Source organism: Ictidomys tridecemlineatus, chromosome 13 (assembly GCF_052094955.1).
Source record: "Ictidomys tridecemlineatus isolate mIctTri1 chromosome 13, mIctTri1.hap1, whole genome shotgun sequence".
Lineage (NCBI taxonomy): Eukaryota > Metazoa > Chordata > Mammalia > Rodentia > Sciuridae > Ictidomys > Ictidomys tridecemlineatus.
The window spans coordinates 37,419,051-37,437,579 of record NC_135489.1 but is presented as its reverse complement, the minus strand read 5'-3'; the positions used below and the strand labels follow the sequence as shown (position 1 = coordinate 37,437,579).

Sequence of the window (18,529 nt, the reverse complement as noted above, 5' to 3'; positions counted from 1 at the left end):
GCAGTCATTTAGGACAACATAACACCCCTAACAGACTCTAACGAATTTCCTAAATTTCCCACTGGGTAGTGTCAAGGGAGGCCAGGGAGGGACAGGACTTTTGACCCTACTGCTTAGAGACAAGCCCCATACTCCCACTTCTACCACGGAGTCAGTTGAAGACTATGTGGGGAGCCTGGCTTCTGTCCTACACAGCAGTAATAGGGTACCTTCTCTCTTCCCCACCAACGTGATATCAAGGCACACTAAAAGATAAGTCCCAATTTCTACCACAGCCCAGCAGTAATGAGTGCCCAGCCCAGGTGTGCTGTCAGTGAGGCCACAGGGCCTCACTGACAGCAGTAACAGGGTGATCCTACCCCTCCCAGGTAGGGAGGCATCAGTGGAGTCCTGGCAGGGAACTGGAATTCTCATTCCTGCCCAGTAATGAGAGAATATAAGCTGCAAATTAAAATCACATCAAGCTATCTAAACACCTATCTTTACAAATAGATATATAATAAATAGTTCCAATACCAAATTCTAGCAAAAATATAGAGACACTGAGTCACTTCTAATTACTGATTGGAATGCAAAAAAATACAGCAATTCTGGAAAATGGTTTCACGGTTACTGTTAAGACTAATGGTGGATTTAGCAATATGACCCAGCAATTGCACTCTTTAAAACATACCCTGGGTACAGCTTATTATTACTTAGAAACTTTTCTACTCCTATCTTTGTCCATAATACACAAAACCTACATAGTACTCAAATGCCCTTCAGTGGGCGAATGGTTAAACGCATGTTGGTACACCTACACCATGGAGTACAATCCAGCCAAAACAAGAAGGCAGGAGAAATGGAGAAACAGACTAATCATGTTGACAACAACTTAGAAGAAGCCAAAATTAATATACTTAGTGTGAAAAAAAAAGTTACTCTCAAAAAGATACATATGATTTCATTTATTCTCAGGAGAGCATAATTATAGCAAAGAAAAACAAACCAGTGGTTGCCTGGGGCTAGGGATGGTGAACAGGAAATATTAGGGAATGTTGTGATGGTCTGATGAAGTATCTTGATTGTGGTGATAGATAGAGAAAACTGTACATGTGATAAAATTTCATATTCATATTTCATACACACCTAGAAATATCTGCAGGTATTACTGGTGAATACCCCATATGAATTTTGTGGTACTATTGAACTAAAGTTACCTAAGATGTTAAAAACATTGGGGGACAGTGGGTAAAGGGAATTTAGGACCTTCTGGTATGTTTCTTTGCAATTTTCTGTGATGGTGTAGTTATCTCAAAAAGGAGAGTTCAAAATAATGTCATAAAGTGAAAAAAGAAAAAGAAAATTCTTATGCCGATGGAAATGAAGAAATACAGTTTAAATAACCCATGTAAAAAAAGATATGAGAATGTAACTAAGAAAATATTTTGGACAATGATTACAAATATAAACATCATGACCTTTGGGACACAGCCAGGGCAGCAAGTAGAAGAGATGTTATGGAGATGGGAAGAATCTATGCTAGGGTGCTCTGAGAAGTTCTCTTTGAGGAAGTGACTTCTGACTAAAATAAATGCAGAGAAAGTGCCAAAAGATTGTAGGGAACAGTGTTCCAGGAAGAGGTGAGGAAGATGCAAAAGTCCCAGTGGCAGGGATTTGCTTAGAGTATCCCAGAAACAGTCATGGTAACTATTAATTCTGAAACAAGCTTTAATGCAAAAGTGTGAGTTAACAGCAACAAAAAGCTTTATTGCATTTCAGTTGACATTCATCCAAAGCATTCTATCATCCTGGCCCCACGTCTCCTGCCTGGAACCCTCGGGCTGTTTTCATTACTACACCAGGCCAGCTTGGTAAAAATTCTGATCCTTTACAGTTCTTGCCAAAGAGTTTCTTTTTTCCAGCTTTTCACTCCATAATATATCTCCATAATATATCATTTCATTCAATGTCATGAATCAAAACAGATATTCAAACTTTATAGCTTCTAAATCCCTATGCCAGGTTAAAAATAGCCAATAAAGAGCACAGATACAAACTCAAACCATAGAGGGTGGCAAGGAAAAATCAGAGACAGAATCCTGACGAGACTCTTTAATCAGAGACTTGGATCTTCACAGAAGAAGACAAGTAGCCAACCACGACTGACACTAACCATCAAAATGCCTACACAAGACTGCCAATTTTGGATTGGTTCCTCTGTAGTTACAGAGGCGAGAAACTCAATCAAATAAAACAAACAAACAAACAACAACAACAAAACACCATGCCATATAAAAGTCAATATTTATGGAAAGGATACTGGGAAATACCAGCTGTCCATCCATAAGAAAAGTAGAAATAGAGGGACTCAAGTGCCATCAGCAATCTCTCTGCCTTGGCTTCCGTGTCTCTTTTCATAGTATTTTTTTTTTTTAATTTCTTTCTACAATTTGACTTTTTGCGTGTTTTAGAAATCTTGGCTGCTGACACTTCCTGAGTTTTATGTTGCAGAGTTTCAGCCACCAAAGGGAAGTTGATTCCAGTTGCCCCTAGGAGGACTTTAATTAGCCTTCCATGAGCCAGATATCTACAATTTGATCCAATCAAGTATCGCTGGGAAGTCACGGGACTATTATTGTTGAAGTTTGAGTCTCTCTGTAATCCCTGGTCACAAATGCAGCCAAGGGTGAAGTTGCTGACTACCAACATAGCCGCCTCACAATAACAAGAGATGCAGATGGTGGGGCTGGTGAGAGGAGAGGGAAGTTCTACCTTGGCATGTCTATAGGCTCTGTTCCAAAAAATGGCAGTCAGACTGACAGGTGGTGGTTCTACACCAAAGGGAAGAATATTTTGGCAATCATGCGGGGATGTTTCTGACAATTTGAGTTTTCCAACAGTGAACCAGGTTATGTTATAAGGCAGCAAGCCTTATATCACTTCAAGTGATCAAGGAGAAGCTACAAAAGTTTTCATGAAGTCTGTTATAAAAAAAAGGTTCAGGAAATGTCTACGAGACTGGACTGGATTATCTTCTCAAATGCACTTACACTTCAATCTTCTGTAACATTTTATTTCTCTTCAGTCATTCATTGATTCACTTAGCAGTTTTTAGCCTGAATCTTTTTTATGTTACTGTGCTACTTATTTAGGGAACAAAGATGAATGAGGCAATCTATGCCTTCAAGGCATTCACCAATTTGACTACATATCATGTATTTTTGGTAACAACAAGGAACTTTTACACAAGGCTTAGAAATTATAAATCCATGAGATGCTAGAAATATCCTTTGACAATTGCTGTACCCCTTGCCTCCACAATCTACATTTTAGGCGCACCCGTTATAACAAGCAGTGTACATATGTCCATGCTGCCACAATTTTGTATGGTCTCTTTATTTGACCACAACTTAGGTCTCTATCTAAAATGAACTCTCCCTTTACTTCTCACTGTGAAACATCCACTTCTTCTCTATTTTAGCAGCTCAGTATCATATACATTTACTATACAGGCTCTTGAATAATATGAACATGTATATTTACCCACTGAGTCAAGAGAGCTGAGAGGACAAGGACATTGTCTCCTTTATTCTTTATAATCAAAACATCATTTCATTGTAATAAGGATTGTGACTAATAGGAAAATTTCTGGAAAATATAACCTTGAAAAGTCAAAGTTTGAGTTATCATTAGTAAAACAGTTGACATTTACATATATTTTAATGAAACTGAAGACAAGATTTTCTTACAATGGGAAGTAGCATAATTTTACCTTCAACATAGATAAGGTTCTTATTTATAATAAGCTATAAACCAATATCCCAATCATAGATTCTGGAGAAAACATTTTAATGTTCAAGATGCAATAAGTATGTCCTGGTCATCATTTTCAATGCTGCTCAAGAAACAATTCACAAAAATGTTTGCCGAGTAGAGCAAAAAGGATAAAAGCAGAGAGTAGTACTGAGTGTATACCTGTCAAATACTTTTATTTTATTCCAAGTTCCAAAAGTTTAAAAATCCTATTTTAGAAAATTCATAACATAATAGTAGGCAAGAATAAATTGTACCTTGAGAATTATTTTCACAAAAACTTTTTAATATACTTTCATTCTTTATTATACAGTAATAGATTTTGTGATAATGCTGAATGTATTGCAAAACACTAAAGAAAATCATGAAAAGAAGATTGTTCAACATCTTTCTTATGCCTATCTATAATAATTTCTTTCATAAATCTTTAAATTCTATTGCTATGATTCCTGAACACTCTCTTTGATGAAGTTCTATTGACTTTATATTATGTCTATATTATGTCTAATAGATTAGAGTTAAGATGCATTAAATATTACATCTCATAGTTTTGCTAAAGCCAAGCACATCTTCAGAAAGATTAAATATCATCTTTCTCACACAAATCAAATTAGAACTGAAAGTTCAAGTCAGTTTCTACACATATATTCACAAAGATCTCTAATACTATATTCAGAATTTGTCTGAGTAAAGAGATGAGCCTTTCACCTTCTGGTAATTACCTGAGACTTAAAGAATGACAAGCAATTCAAATGAGCTTTCATGATGTTAAATTATTTCATAGGTCAATATCATGAATTCAATTATTATTTCACCTCTAAGTCACATCAAACAATTTTACAGTGAATACTGAGTATCATTTACATTTTCTGACAAAATATAAAGTACTTAAAGCATTTATATTCAGTAACCAATTTTGCCTCAAATAATCAAAACAAACAAATTTGAAGTTCTTAAATTCTTATGCAAGAAATAACTTTGGGAATTAGAAAATACTATGCCATTTTACCATGATACCATTTTTGCTCCTACAAAAAATGTGCCTTTTGGTTCTATTTTTTATGAGTATCAAGAACTACTTATTGAACACTTCTGTGTATTTTTCATGACTCAAATGACAGTCCTCAAAACCAAAAAATCAAGTCCACTCGCACTTTGGGGAAATCTCTGTGTTGAAAACTAAGGAAGTCTCTCTGTGTTACAATAATTTTCACATCCTCCTTGAAATGTGTAAACTACAGACAATTCTAAATTGTAAAAATAAAGATTTTTAAAAATTTGTAGAGCATGACTTTTCATAGAAATGAGGTCCTAAGGCATTACCATGTCTGGTCATTTCTACACCACCACTGTGTTTTGTCATGTGTTCACATATTGCCAATGGTGTCATTCAAGCCAACTTACACCAATTTATATTTCAATAATACATCTTCTATCAAACACTAAGTACATAGCAATTACACTATAAATTTTCATGTACAACCTCAAACTAATCTTGTTACTGTCAATGACATAAATACTTCAGTTAGGAACCACTCTAATAATAAAGAATAATTAAGTTCCAGGGTAATCAAAATGCACCCTCCCCAACTCCATTCAACAGCCTGCTTATTAAAATGTTCCATTCAATAAATACATTGAAAGACTAATTTGCATCTGGTCTCCCCACATGGTCCCCTAACTCACCCATTGCCACTTTAATCTCATAATAAGACTTTGTGGTTGTATATAGTATGTCTCAAGGGTTTTGACCTGGTGAAAAATAGAAGTGATCTGAAATCTCTTTAATCTTTAACACATGGAGCATATTGAAAAGGAATATAAAAGGGTGTTTGCTTGTTTGTTGTTTGTTTTGGTTTTTAGCAGTATTAGGGATCGAACCCAAGGCCTTGGGCAGGCCAGACAACAAGTGCTCTACCATTGATATACATCCCCCAACCCAAGAATTTAAAATGATCAGTAAAGCGGGTAGAATATTCCCCCAAGACCAGTGATGGAAGAGGTTTGTAAGCCCAGGAAGCCTGTGACAGCACCCAAGAAGGTGTCATTCTCAGAGAATGACTGCTGGCTGCATCACTGGCGTGAGGACTCCCAAACACACCTGTGCTCCTGGGTAGCATCAAGTTCAAGGGTAATCTAGGGAGTCCATTAAAAGGTTGGTGTTCCCAGTGGAAAATATGACAGATGGCAGGAGAGTGCTAGGTGGGGAAAGGAACCACTCTTGCAGAAGCAAACGCTTGATAAATTTGCCAAAAAGAGATTTTACTGGGTTTGTAGAGGAGGCAGAGTTGATACCAAGATTAATTGAGAGTAAATTTCCTGCTGAACTAATGAGAGGGGGGCAACAGAGTTGAAATCTGACTTTGAGAAAAATTTCCAGGTGTGTCACTCTGTACACACATCAGTTTGGAGACTAAGGTTAGGTTTTCTATACTAGTCAAAGCATATTGCAAATGGGATTTCACCATCTTTTAGTTGAAATTTTCCAAGGATACTCTAAGTTCAATTAAGGAAGATAGAAATATATTTCTCCAGCCAGAATGTTAGTATTCAAGTTCTACACACACACAAAAAAAAAAAAAAAAAAAAAAAAAAAAACCACACTCACTCCTCAGTACAATATTTCTAGGTCCACATACCTATAAGAGTTCTTCTTTGTAATTGTGCACACTCTAAGCACCTCACTAACAAAGAAAGAAATCTCTTGAGAAACAGATCCTGACTAAAGATTGGTAACAGATCCAGCAGCAGGGGAAGCATTATCTCCAAGCTGTATCTGTGGATTATTTACGATGTTTAGTAAGAGAAAATGTAGAATATATTTTTGGAAAACTGCAGGCCTTTGTCTATGGATTTTGTTGTTTGCTTAAAGGTAACAGCAGGCAGATGCCTTAAACATTTTCAAATCTATTGTCTGTTAAGGAACAAAATATTGAAAACTCAGTTACATTTATTAATGTAGTATTAAGGTATATAAAATTCGATCCTGCCAGAGGTTCAATAATTATTTTTTGAGAAAGACTGATATTGTCAACCATTCTGAGGTTATATATGAACAACAAACTCCTCATTATTCAACATTAGTTGAGAAATTTTAATAACACTCAGCAAGATCTGTTTGCTTTTGTAAAACATCATCACATTTCATTCTGTAAGTCCTTTCTATAAAACTTTTGGGTTTAAAGGTTGGATAACCTGAGGGGAATCCTTAGTTTTCTCAGCAAGGTTACTTCTAGAATTCTACTGAGAATTGCTACCTGGGTTGATTTTCCTGCTTTTGCAAAAGGATATCCACACATTGGCATGGAGTCTCCAGAGCATATCAGGTTTTTATGCATTCAGATTCATTCCCTAAATGATCTTCCTCAAAATGCAAACTACTGAATTAATACAAAGCATATGTTGCTAAATAAGAAAGAATTCTAATTCACATGAGTTCCCAAATTAAATTTTAATAAAAATGGAAAGACTAACTCTACCTTAAATATGACCTCTGCAAAGGTCATGGTGGTTTTTTTTTTAACCCTTATAGGTCTTCATGCACTAAATTAAAAACAGGTAATGCACTGCTACCCTGCCCCAATGCCCTCGTCACTCAGCGATCCTTCTCTTAGGTTTTTTGCCAAAGCCTGGTGAATTATCTAAAGGGAAAGAAAATATAAGACTAAAACTAATCAGAAAATAAAGAAGAAGGGTGAAATTTGACAATGGAGTTTTATTTCCTCCTAACTATAGCTTCAAGCTGTTAGTTGAGAAATTTTTAATAAAATGCTGTGATTTCCTATTACATGTTTCCTTCTAAACATTAATGCACCTAAATAGCTTTCACTCCATGACTGGCCAATAATTCAACAGCAGTAAGCAGTGTTTTCTTTTATTGTTGTTGTTCCTTTTCTTTCTTTCTTTCCTTTTTTTTTTTTTTTTTTGGTATAGCAGTATACTATATATTTTTAAAAGGAAGTCAAAATGTATATCAATCTGAGGTTATCATTATGCTACAAGGAAAATAAGAATATTCTTGTAAATGGCTCTACCATTCAAATATTTTTTAAAAAGATAAATCATTAGCTTTTTAATTACTATGATTTAGAAAAGATGTCAATACCAGCGATATTTAGTACATTTTTCTAGAAATCATGCAATTTGTCTGCTGAACGATTTGAATTGTTAATATTCAACACAGAAATCAAAATCCATCCAACAAAATAACTCTTTGAGAAATATTAACTCAGTCTAGAAAATTAAGGTTCTCACTAATTTCCCATTGTTCTTAAATTGTCAGTTAAGAGAAACAGTTTTTGTTTGCTGAAAACAAACTAAGGATATAAATATAAATAAATAAATAATGGCACCCAGTAAGAAATCTGTGCTTTGTGAAATAATAGACAAATAGAGTGCAAATGTGTAGCCATCTGGAGAATAAGAAAATCAAAAGTAATAAGCAGCATTGGGAATTTATTACAAAGAAATTATGCCAAGAGCTTCTTATAGCCATTTTCTATGGAAATGTTCAAATTAGTGGGTAAGGAAATACATTTTATACTACGTATTTGGACCCTACTGATATCATTTTGTACATGATCTTCTGGCATAATATTTGCTAACTAATTTAAATTAGCTTGAGTATAACTGCTGTCATACTGATGCAAAATTTCCTATCATACAACAAAGAGCCAGTTACAATGAACAGCACAGCCTGATGGAATGGTCTAGAGCCAGAGGGGCATGATACTGGGTTGTCTGTAACATCATTTTACAGAATTCACAGAAATTAATAAATATGAAAGTAATTGAGATATCAAGCGGAGGACAGAAAGAACAAGAGATGATGAAAACTACATATGCCAAAGAAACACGCAGAAGCTCATCACTGCTCTACTTCAAAAGCGTACAGCGGAATCTGAAACAGTTTGGCCATTTTGCCAAACCACTCCATTTAAAAAACCATTTAAACCATTTAAAAAAATTTAAATGTTCTTTCCCACTGACTTAATCCATCAATAATGTCCCCCAAATTACAACATTATAATATTTCAGAAATCAAATTCCATTATCAGGTGACATTTTTCTGCTGAATCCTAAAATGCAGAAATTGTGTATTTTATTTACCTTTAATTCACCTCAGTGCCTACTAAGTGCATGCTAAGTGTTCAAAAATATTTATTGAACAGAACTGTTGAACTATGAGAGCTCCTCCAAAATTTTAGTTTGAAGTGGTGTTAATAGAGTAGGAAAAAATTAAAATTAAAAAACCAACCGGGCATAGTGGCACAGGCCTGTAATCCCAGCACCTCGGGAGGCTGAGACAGGAGGATCTCGAGTTCAAAGCCAGCTTCAGCAATGACGAGGCACTAAGCAACTCAGTGAGACCCTGTCTAAATAAAATACAAGTAGAGTTGGGTGGCTATGTAGCTTGGTGGTTGAGTGACCCTGAGCTCAATCCCTGGTACCAAAAAAAAAAAAAAAAGCAGCTTTTAGTTTATTCCATTTTAAGAGTTAATTAAGGGTTGCAGTTGTAGCTCAGTGGTAGAGTTCTTGCCTACCATGTGTGAGACACTGGGTTTGATCCTCAGCACCACATAAAAATAAATAAACACAATGAAGATATTGTGTTGATCTGCAACTTAAAAAATGTTAAAGAGTTAATAGCAAAAATTAAATATGTGAGGGCCTGTTTTCTAAATCTATGCTGTTGTGTGATGCAGGCTTTGCACATATTAAATTTAAAAATTAAGGGGCTGGGGATGTGGCTCAAGCGGTAGCGCGCTCGCCTGGCATGCGTGCGGACCGGGTTCGATCCTCAGCACCACATACCAACAAAGATGTTGTGTCCGCCGAGAACTAAAAAATAAATATTAAAAAAAATTCTCTCTCTCTCTCTCTCTCTCTCTCTCAAAAAAAAAAAATTAAATTCCTCAATTACAATAGACACCTTCCAATACTCAATAGCCCCATGTATCTAGTAGCATCTGCATTACAGCATGGTCCTATCACTGTAGAAGTCTTTTGGACAACGTTGTTCTTGAGGATGTGAATAGCATATTATCATTATTCATAAATATTTTCTAAATTTTATGTGCATTTATTCATTCAAATAAAACTTTTGTTCAATGTACATCATATGCTCAGCACTAAACACACACACACACACACACACACACACACACACAAGATTCCATTCTAACCATTTAGAATCTTTCATAGGACCTTATTCGTGAATAGACAGGCACAATATAAGGGCAAAGCAAGTGCCAAGCCATGGGACAGCTGAGTGGAGGACAGCATGAGCAGAGGCAAAAAGTGATGGAGAAGACTACTGAAGGGGTCCAGGTGAACTTTATAAAATTAAGCCAGAGGAAGTAGAAATGGAGAGGATAAGGAGGAATCCAATGGGATTTTAAGAGGCAGAAACAGCCTGATTTGGTGAGAAATTTGATGTGGTGAGTAGTGGAGAAGGAAGAATATAGAATGATTCCCAAGTTTCAGGCATGCAGGAATGACTAGAAGGCACTAATAAGTGCATCAAGATGTCAAGATATGTCAAGATAATTGTATTGTCATGCACAACTAATAAATCGTGTCTATGTGAGGAAAAAACAGGTAGGTGGGAGGAGAGATGAAAATTTTAATTTTATGTATGGTTCTTGTTAACGATTATGCTATAAAAGTGTCTGATATTCATGAGAAAGTTTGAAAGTGGAGACAGGCATTTGGGGAATTACCATTGTAGAGCTGGTAGTTGGATAAGAATACAAAATAACAACATGGAATTTTGACAACAGAAGCCGAGAAGATTGGCGTGAACCATTTCTAGATAAATTGCAAGAAAAAACAGGAATGAATGGGATTAGAGAGAACAAAAGAAAAAAAAAGGAGTTTCTTTAGGCTGTTTTTCCAAGAGCTCCAAAAAGGTCATATATGAAGACTTAGGGGCACAAAAGGTCATCTGACAGGTCATAAGGGAACATTATCTATAAATGACAGTAGCAGAATTTAGGTAGGAAGTATCCTGGGACTGAATGAGTGGGGGAGAAGAGACATCCATTAACCACACTTTCCAGAAACTAAGAAGATGTGAAAGGGAAAGAGCTAGATATGAAGTGAGATGTAGATGTAAAAGAGGATGGTTATTTGTCTGCTTATTTTAAGATGGAAAAAGCTTAAGCATTTATTTGAAAAGTTGCTGTGTCCACAGGCTCTGCATAGAATGGGGTCATCTTAGCTGGTTTGGTTTGCTTGTAATTCATCTCCAGAGCTACTGACCCTTGGCCAAAGCCATGGAATGCATTAACTAAAGATAAATGAATATTTTGAAACCATGGATCTCTGAGTTGTCTCAGAGCAGGTCTCAGAGCCAGCCAGCACTATTTAATAAAAAAAAATAATTACATTTATAACTGCAGCAATTTTGGTGGAGCCTAGAGGAGGAGGACTTTCAAAATAAAGTACATCTCTATGAAGGGCTCAATATAGAATTTGACTAAGAGCGGATGTGGGTTTTCTTCTGCACCCATGTTTCACATGCACACCAGTAGTATTATACACCAAGTATACATCAAGCATCTGTGTGCCCCAGAGATGGGGGAACAAAGAAACCTGTTCCTGAGATCTCTGGTCCCTTTACCATGCACATCTTTCTTCTGTCGTTTCTGGGTTATGCTATATCCTCTGCCATAATCAAGTCATTCTGAGGGTCTAAAGTGAGTCCCACAAGCAATGAAGATTACCAAAGGTAATTAACATGGGCCAACATAATTTCACTTGCAAAAACATTCAGATTTTTCAGGTTTATTAATTGATCACAGTCATAATTTTTAGGCTAACCAATGACAATTCATGAGAATAGTTTTTTTTTTATTTTCTCAAGAAAAAATTATATAATAAAGCTTCATTTACATACAAAAATCATAGAAAGAAAAAAAAATGTCTATAGTTTGTAAAACATCTTACTAATCATCAGCACAGGCAGGGACAGTTAAAGAACTGATTTTCATGCAAACTATACTCTCTTAGTTGTGTTCTTTCACTGTCTTCTACCATATTCTTGCCCCTCCATCTTTGCTATCTGATTTTAAATGTCCAGGCATCTCATCCATTTCACTGGCTTTTGGTTAACTACGTTTTTCCAGCATTAAAGGGTAGGATGAATCCCTTCTGTTTTCAGAAAGGTCTTGGCATTACCTCTGTTTACACAAACATCCCGTAAGCACCCAGAAAAGGAGGCCAGATGGCAGAGATCATAGATATAAATTAACATAAAATAGACAGATACAAGTGAAGAAAGTAAGAGATTAGGAGATAGTGTAACAAAGTGAAAGTGTCAGAGAACATAACTTTTAAATCGGTTACATGTGGGGTTAAATTTCAGGAGGCCCCCTTACTAATTTTGTATTACCTTGGGAATGGTAGTGAATGTATTTCAGCTTCATGCTTTCCCTCTGGAAAATGGTTAAAATAATAATACTAATAATGCTTCACAGTGTTATGGTGAAGATGACATATGCATATTAAAATAAGATAATATATGCAGTTTATTCCAATGACAAGCCTAAAAAGTGTTCACTTAATAAGTTGTAATGATTTAAATTCAATGAACTAGGGTTGGGTAACAAATTATATGTTCTCAAAAACAGTATTTAATCTATTCAAATTTCAGTTTTCTAATAGGAGGATGAATTTTCATGAGCATTCAGAGACTGAACAGATAATGGCCAGACAGACGACATATGAAAATAGAACTTTGACCCAGAATCTCTGTAGCAGTCCAGAAAGTAAAACAATAAATTCTGCAGTAATCATCCCAGATCAGTCAGGACTTTGCCAATGGCCAACAGTTTCCCTAATATTTGTTTTCCTGCCCTGACTTCAACTCAAATCCAAACTGAGAAAGGCAATAAGCTCACCAAGCCAATCACTCAGGATGTCCCCCTTCATTTGCCCTCCTCCAGCTTCCCCATGTTAACAACCTCAGATCAGATGAATCAATTCCAGAGTCTAGAACACATCTTACCTCTTCCCTTTTTTCACTATAAAACTTCCCACTCTCCTATCTGCATTGGGTATCTGCCCAGTCCAAGTGATAGTGACTGGTGCTCTTGCTTTAGCAGGCTCTGAATAAATGGTCTATGCTTATTCTCATTCAGGTGTTCTTTGTTTATTTCACAGCATTGAGGCTAAGATTAAAAGTTAATGTCAATTTCAAAATCTTATACATTTTATTATTGGTATTATTGTCCAGTAAACAGGTATGAAGACACATAGCCATTAGGGCTCACACATACAGCAATCTTCTTACACTACCTTTCCATCAGGTACATAGTCCAAATGCTTATAACACGATCAATCCAATTCTCACCCCATATTATTGCCAACTAGAACATAAATACTTCAACTACTTTAAGTAACACAGCTACTTAATTCCCTAGATTTTTTTTCTTTTTATCACACATCTTCCTCTTTTCTATTTTGTCTAGACTCTAGAGTCTAGCATTTTAGCAATGACTACTCTCAATAGCCTTCAGTCCCATATGCCTAGATAAAACTCTGGGTAGACAAATATTGCTTTAAAAAATAAGAAAATTTTCCCTTTAAAATAAGAGGGGATCAGTTAAGAAATTGTTTTTTTGACTCCATTCAAATGATTTGAAGGATTGTTGTTAATTACAGCAACCACATTCCCAAATTTAGCAGTCCAGGGGCAGGCAGGTGAACCAAATGGGGCCAAGAAGAATCAATGCAGTATGTTTCCAGATTTTCTTTTCAGGTGCAAGGTTGAGAACTGGTGAGTCCAGATTTTGGGGGAATCATGGTTCTATCCTGGTGGAAGAAGCCAGTAGGAAGATGGAGTACATATTCAAAGGGGAAAAGAAAGAGTACATGCAGATATTATTCACTACTGTAGAGAATAGAAAAGAAAGAAAAACTTGGAGGATAAAGTAACAGGTTAACTGTATCTGAGATTGTGTTTAATCTGAGGTGGAAACAGAAGAGGAAGGCTGGAATGCAGTAGAACTCTGGCAGTCACCAACATAATGGGACCCCACCCAGGGAGAATTGGTAGACTAAGAGCTTAACTCCTATCTTTGACAGTTCTGGAAATTAACCAGATGCAGCTCAAAATAAAGCCTTAACATACAATAATAAAATGAGAAGCATTATATACCCAGGATAGAAATGCAAAAGCCTCACATATAAATGTTTAGACAATTATTCCACATAAACTAAACAGCTGAAAATACTATGTATTGTTGGATGTCTTACAGTCACTCACTCGTTTGTCTATGAAATATTTAATTTCTACATGGTGGCCTAATACCTGTTGCCATAGCAAGATCAAGAAACAATTTTACCAGATAGATAAGGTGGTGTCTCAAGAATGCTACATTAGAATCCAGATGGTGGCCAGAAATACAAAACTGACCCATCCAATAACAGGTACATGTGGGGCACCACCAATGCAACTCACAGATATTTATAGAACCACGAAAGAATGTCAAGAAAGGAATATTAGAAAATGCCTTGATTTGGGAGTGAGGAGACCCTTAGTGTTCTTTGTCTGAAGCTTGCTGGGATACTCAGGGATGCTCAGAGCTGTGGTCAAGTCAGCTCTGAGCATCACTTTCCTCATCTGCAAGGGAGTGGGTCATTTCACTTGTGGTGGTTTAGAGTAAACAAACATTCCCAGCCTTTCGCCCAAGAAGCTGTTTAGGATTTGATTAAGCAGATACTTGAAAATATACTTTTTTCCATAAATATGTATATATTTGTATTTATATATAATACAATATATATATACATATATTGTATTCTATGTATTTTTATATATGCAAGAAGAAATAACGGTTCAAGAGAACAATACACGAGCTACCACAAGGCGGCCTTATAAGCAAAATAAAATGCAGAAATGATTATCTTAAAAGAAGAATAAGACCTAAGGGATGCAGTTCTAGATAACGTGAATACAGCCGGGCGGCCAGTGGAGGGAGACTCTGCGCCCCTTCCCCAGCTCTGGGGACTGAGCTCCAAGTCGCGGAGGGACCGCTTTCCCGCCGCCTCCGCAAGGGAAGGGTGAACAAGGAGGTGACGAACTGCAATGGCTTTCATCCTGGCCGGGTGGCCGGGCCCCGGATGCGGCGTGTGGATGCTGCGGGTGGGAACGGCGCCGGCTCGGCCGAGGCAGCGGACACCGCCCAGGGCGCCCGGACTCACCCGCTCCACTCGCCTCCCGCGCCGCGTCTGCCCACCCTGCGGCTGGCCGGGGCGCGGGCCCTGGGTCCGTTACGTGGCGTCCGGGCAACTGAAGGGAGCGGAGCCGGCAGCTGCCTGCAGGGACCTCCCGGCTCGCGACTCCCGGCTCCTGCGTTTCTGTCCCAGACCCCTGCCTCTGAGTCTCTGCCCACTAGGCTGCCCCTCTTTTGCTTGCTTTTCCAACTAACCTGCTTCACCAAACTTCTTTTCCTCTGTCCTCAAGAGGGATGAGGTAGGGATGAGTCCAGGCCCTTGACCCCAGCAAGATGAGAAGCAGCAATTTTTCTCATGAGACTTAATTCAGGGCTTGGTTTCAGTCCTCTCAAAAGAAAGCAGATACCCTCCTCATCACTTCCGGCTTCTGTTTTCTTGCAAACCCTTGGAACAACATGATCAGAATTATGTGTGATAAGTCCCCCCATTTAGTTTAGTTGTTAATTCTAAAGTGACTTTACTATTGATAAATCTCAACACACCATTAGGAACAAAAGGAAAACTGAAGGTTGAGGTGGGTAAAACGATGCCTTTAAACCATTTGTCTAAGGGTCAATTTTTAACAACAACAAAAAAAACACACACACACAAAATTTTAAAGCATATATTTCTTCTCACAAATATATTAAGTGGCAAAAATATGTTACCTAAATTTTGTTTCCTTTCAATGAATATGTATCCTGACCTGAAACAGCTACAAAGAAAGAGACATGAGCTTTTACACTCATTACCTGTCTCCTTGAATGAAATCAAACACTGTATCATAAACTGAAGATGGTTAAAATCATAGGATCCAGTTAGGTTGATATCCTCATCCAGACATTTCCATGCCACATGCAACAGTAAACTCTCTGCCAAAGTTAAATTGGCAAAATCTAGTACCATAAGAGGCAGTTCAATTAGTAATCCCTTCCAATGGGAAGATTAATCAGCAAACCCATTCCTGGAATAAGGTCCTTCCTGTCAAAGATAAAAGAGGCAGAGCAATAGCAAGTAAAATGAAGAATATTCTTAATCTTAAAATAATATAAGCAGAAGCAGAGCTCTTTTTGTAGATTAAAAGATTCCAAAATGGATTTCTCACCTGTCTCCATTAATAATAATAATAATAATAATTATTATCATCATCATCATCATCATTATTATTATTAATGGTGCCAGGGATTGAAACCCAAGACCTTGTACATGCAAGGCGAAGCACTCTACCAACTGAGCTATATTCCCAACCCTCCATTAATTATTTAAATTTGACTTGCATACCAGTAAATATATATTCCTGAGAGTTCAAAGTAGCTAAGTGAGCATACTAAAATAATACCTAAATTTTTCTCATAAAACAAAAGTTTATATACTGGAAACTTAATTCTTGCTAAGTTGCTTTTAATTAAAACTGACTATTGCTATGTTCTTATTGTGGAAAGCAGAATTCGAAGATCCCAAGGACCCTACCTCCCAGTATATGCCCTGAATAATCTTCAATACTTTGAAGATGATGAGTTTTATTTCTGTTATTAGTTTGTTATATGGCATAATTAACTTTAAGAGAGAGATTACCTGGGATATGTTGGCCATAATTGGGTAAATCATTAAAAGTGACTAGCCTCTTCCTGGAGTCAAAGGTTTGAAAGAGATGAGGGATTTGACACCAAGAGATAATCTCTATGAGCAGCTTTGAAAACTGAAGGGGCCAGATGGCAAGAAGTTCAGGTAACCTCTAAGTTAGGGCCTGAACCCTATCAGTACTGTTCTTATTTATGACAATATGGTTAGTATTCAATTAATCGTGCCCAGTCTTAGTCCTGTATGAGTTTCAACTACATTTCTGCCCTAGATTTTTGGAGATGCCCATTTTCGTTTATTTGAAATTAGTTAAGACCTGTGCATGCTACTGTTTGAGTATGTCTCCTAACAGTGATAGAACATTTCAGGGATTAGAGTTAACAAGAGTATTCTGTACCAACATTAAAAATATCAGAATTATCTAAAGCCACTTTTAGGTTTCCTGCCATAGAAAACAAGCTGAATTCTCCTGTTTGTTGAAAACAATGTCTTTTTAAGATGAATCAGAAAGATTCTCAGAAAATATTGGGAACTGGTATCTAAGTACAACTGAAAGAGAGATGTGATACTAGTAAATTATGATGTGATACTATTTAATTAAAACTTATTATCTTGAGCAGACATTCTCCAAAATTCAATTTACTTATGTCAAGTTATTTCTTATGACAAACTGATTTTCATTTTGGCTTTTTGTTTATTTGTTTGTTTGGTACTAGAAATTGAACCTAGGCCACTTAACCACTAAATCACATCCCTGACCCTTTTTATTATTTATTTATTCGTTTGTTTTAAAATTTGGGGACAGAATCTCGCTAAATTGCTTAGGACCTCAGTTGTTGAGGCTAACTTTGAACATGCCATCCTCCTGCTTCAGGCTGCCAAGTCCCTGGGATTATGGACATAGGCCACCATGCCTGGCTACTTTTTTTGGTAAGTAATTCATGTTGCTATACAGTGAGAAAATAAGAGCTCCCAAAATAATATTAAAGACATTTATCTATAATGACATTTTTTAAAATGTTTCAAAATCAGACCATTTGCCCCTTCATTAAATGGTATAGAATTTGGGACAATCTTAACCCTATTTATGTGTAAGAATTACCATTTCAGCTTCCTAAAGTAAATATCAAAATGATCCTACATATTAAACATTTTCACAGATATCCCTGTTGTCACTCTTTGCCAGTAAGTAGTAGTCATTTATACAGAAAAGTGACCCTCAAGTTTCATCATAAGACCTCTCCATAAAATCTGCTTGTCATAAAACTCATGAGTCTGTTCAATTCACGTGCTTCATGGGATACCTATGTCCAACACTCCATCAGAAAACACAACTTTAAATTATTTCTGGGAGTTTTTAATGAAATTTTGCCCAAAAGATATAATTTACATAATATCGGTTACTTTTAATTTTTTAAATTAATTTTTAGTGCATCATAGTGAAGTTCATTTTGACATATTCATAAATTTATAAAACATATTTAAAAAGAACAAATAAAAATATTCTTATAAAAACATAAAATAGATGAATAGATTAAAAAATGTGGCATATATACACAATGGAATTTTACTCAGCAATAAAAGAGAACAAAATCATGACATTTGCAGGTAAATGGATGGAGTTAGAGAAAATAATACTAAGTGAAGTTAGCCAATCCCCAAAAAAACAAAGGCCAAAGGTTTTCTTTGATATAAGGAGGCTGATTCATAGTGGGATAGGGAGAGGAAGCATGGGAGGAATAGACGAACTCTAGATAGGGCAGAGGGGTTGGAGGGGAAGGGAGGGAGCATGGGGTTAGAAATGATGGTGGAATGTGATGATCATGATTATCCAAAGTACATGTATGAAGACACGAATTGGTGTGAATATACGTGGTGTATACAACCAGAGATATGAAAAATTGTGCTCTATTTGTGTAATAAGAATTGTAAT

At 36.5% G+C, this 18,529-nt stretch overlaps 1 protein-coding gene across 1 annotated transcript in view; it reads right to left on the bottom strand.

Moving 5' to 3' along the window:
• The window catches only part of Ccdc178 (coiled-coil domain containing 178), a 395,200-nt gene extending 380,025 nt beyond the window's left edge, over window positions 1-15,175 (bottom strand). Inside the window, exon 1 of the mRNA XM_078030207.1 lies at window positions 15,004-15,175. The gene's annotated coding sequence lies outside the window, so the exon portion shown is untranslated. The remainder of the gene's footprint in view (window positions 1-15,003) is intronic.
• Window positions 15,176-18,529: the final 3,354 nt, after the last annotated feature.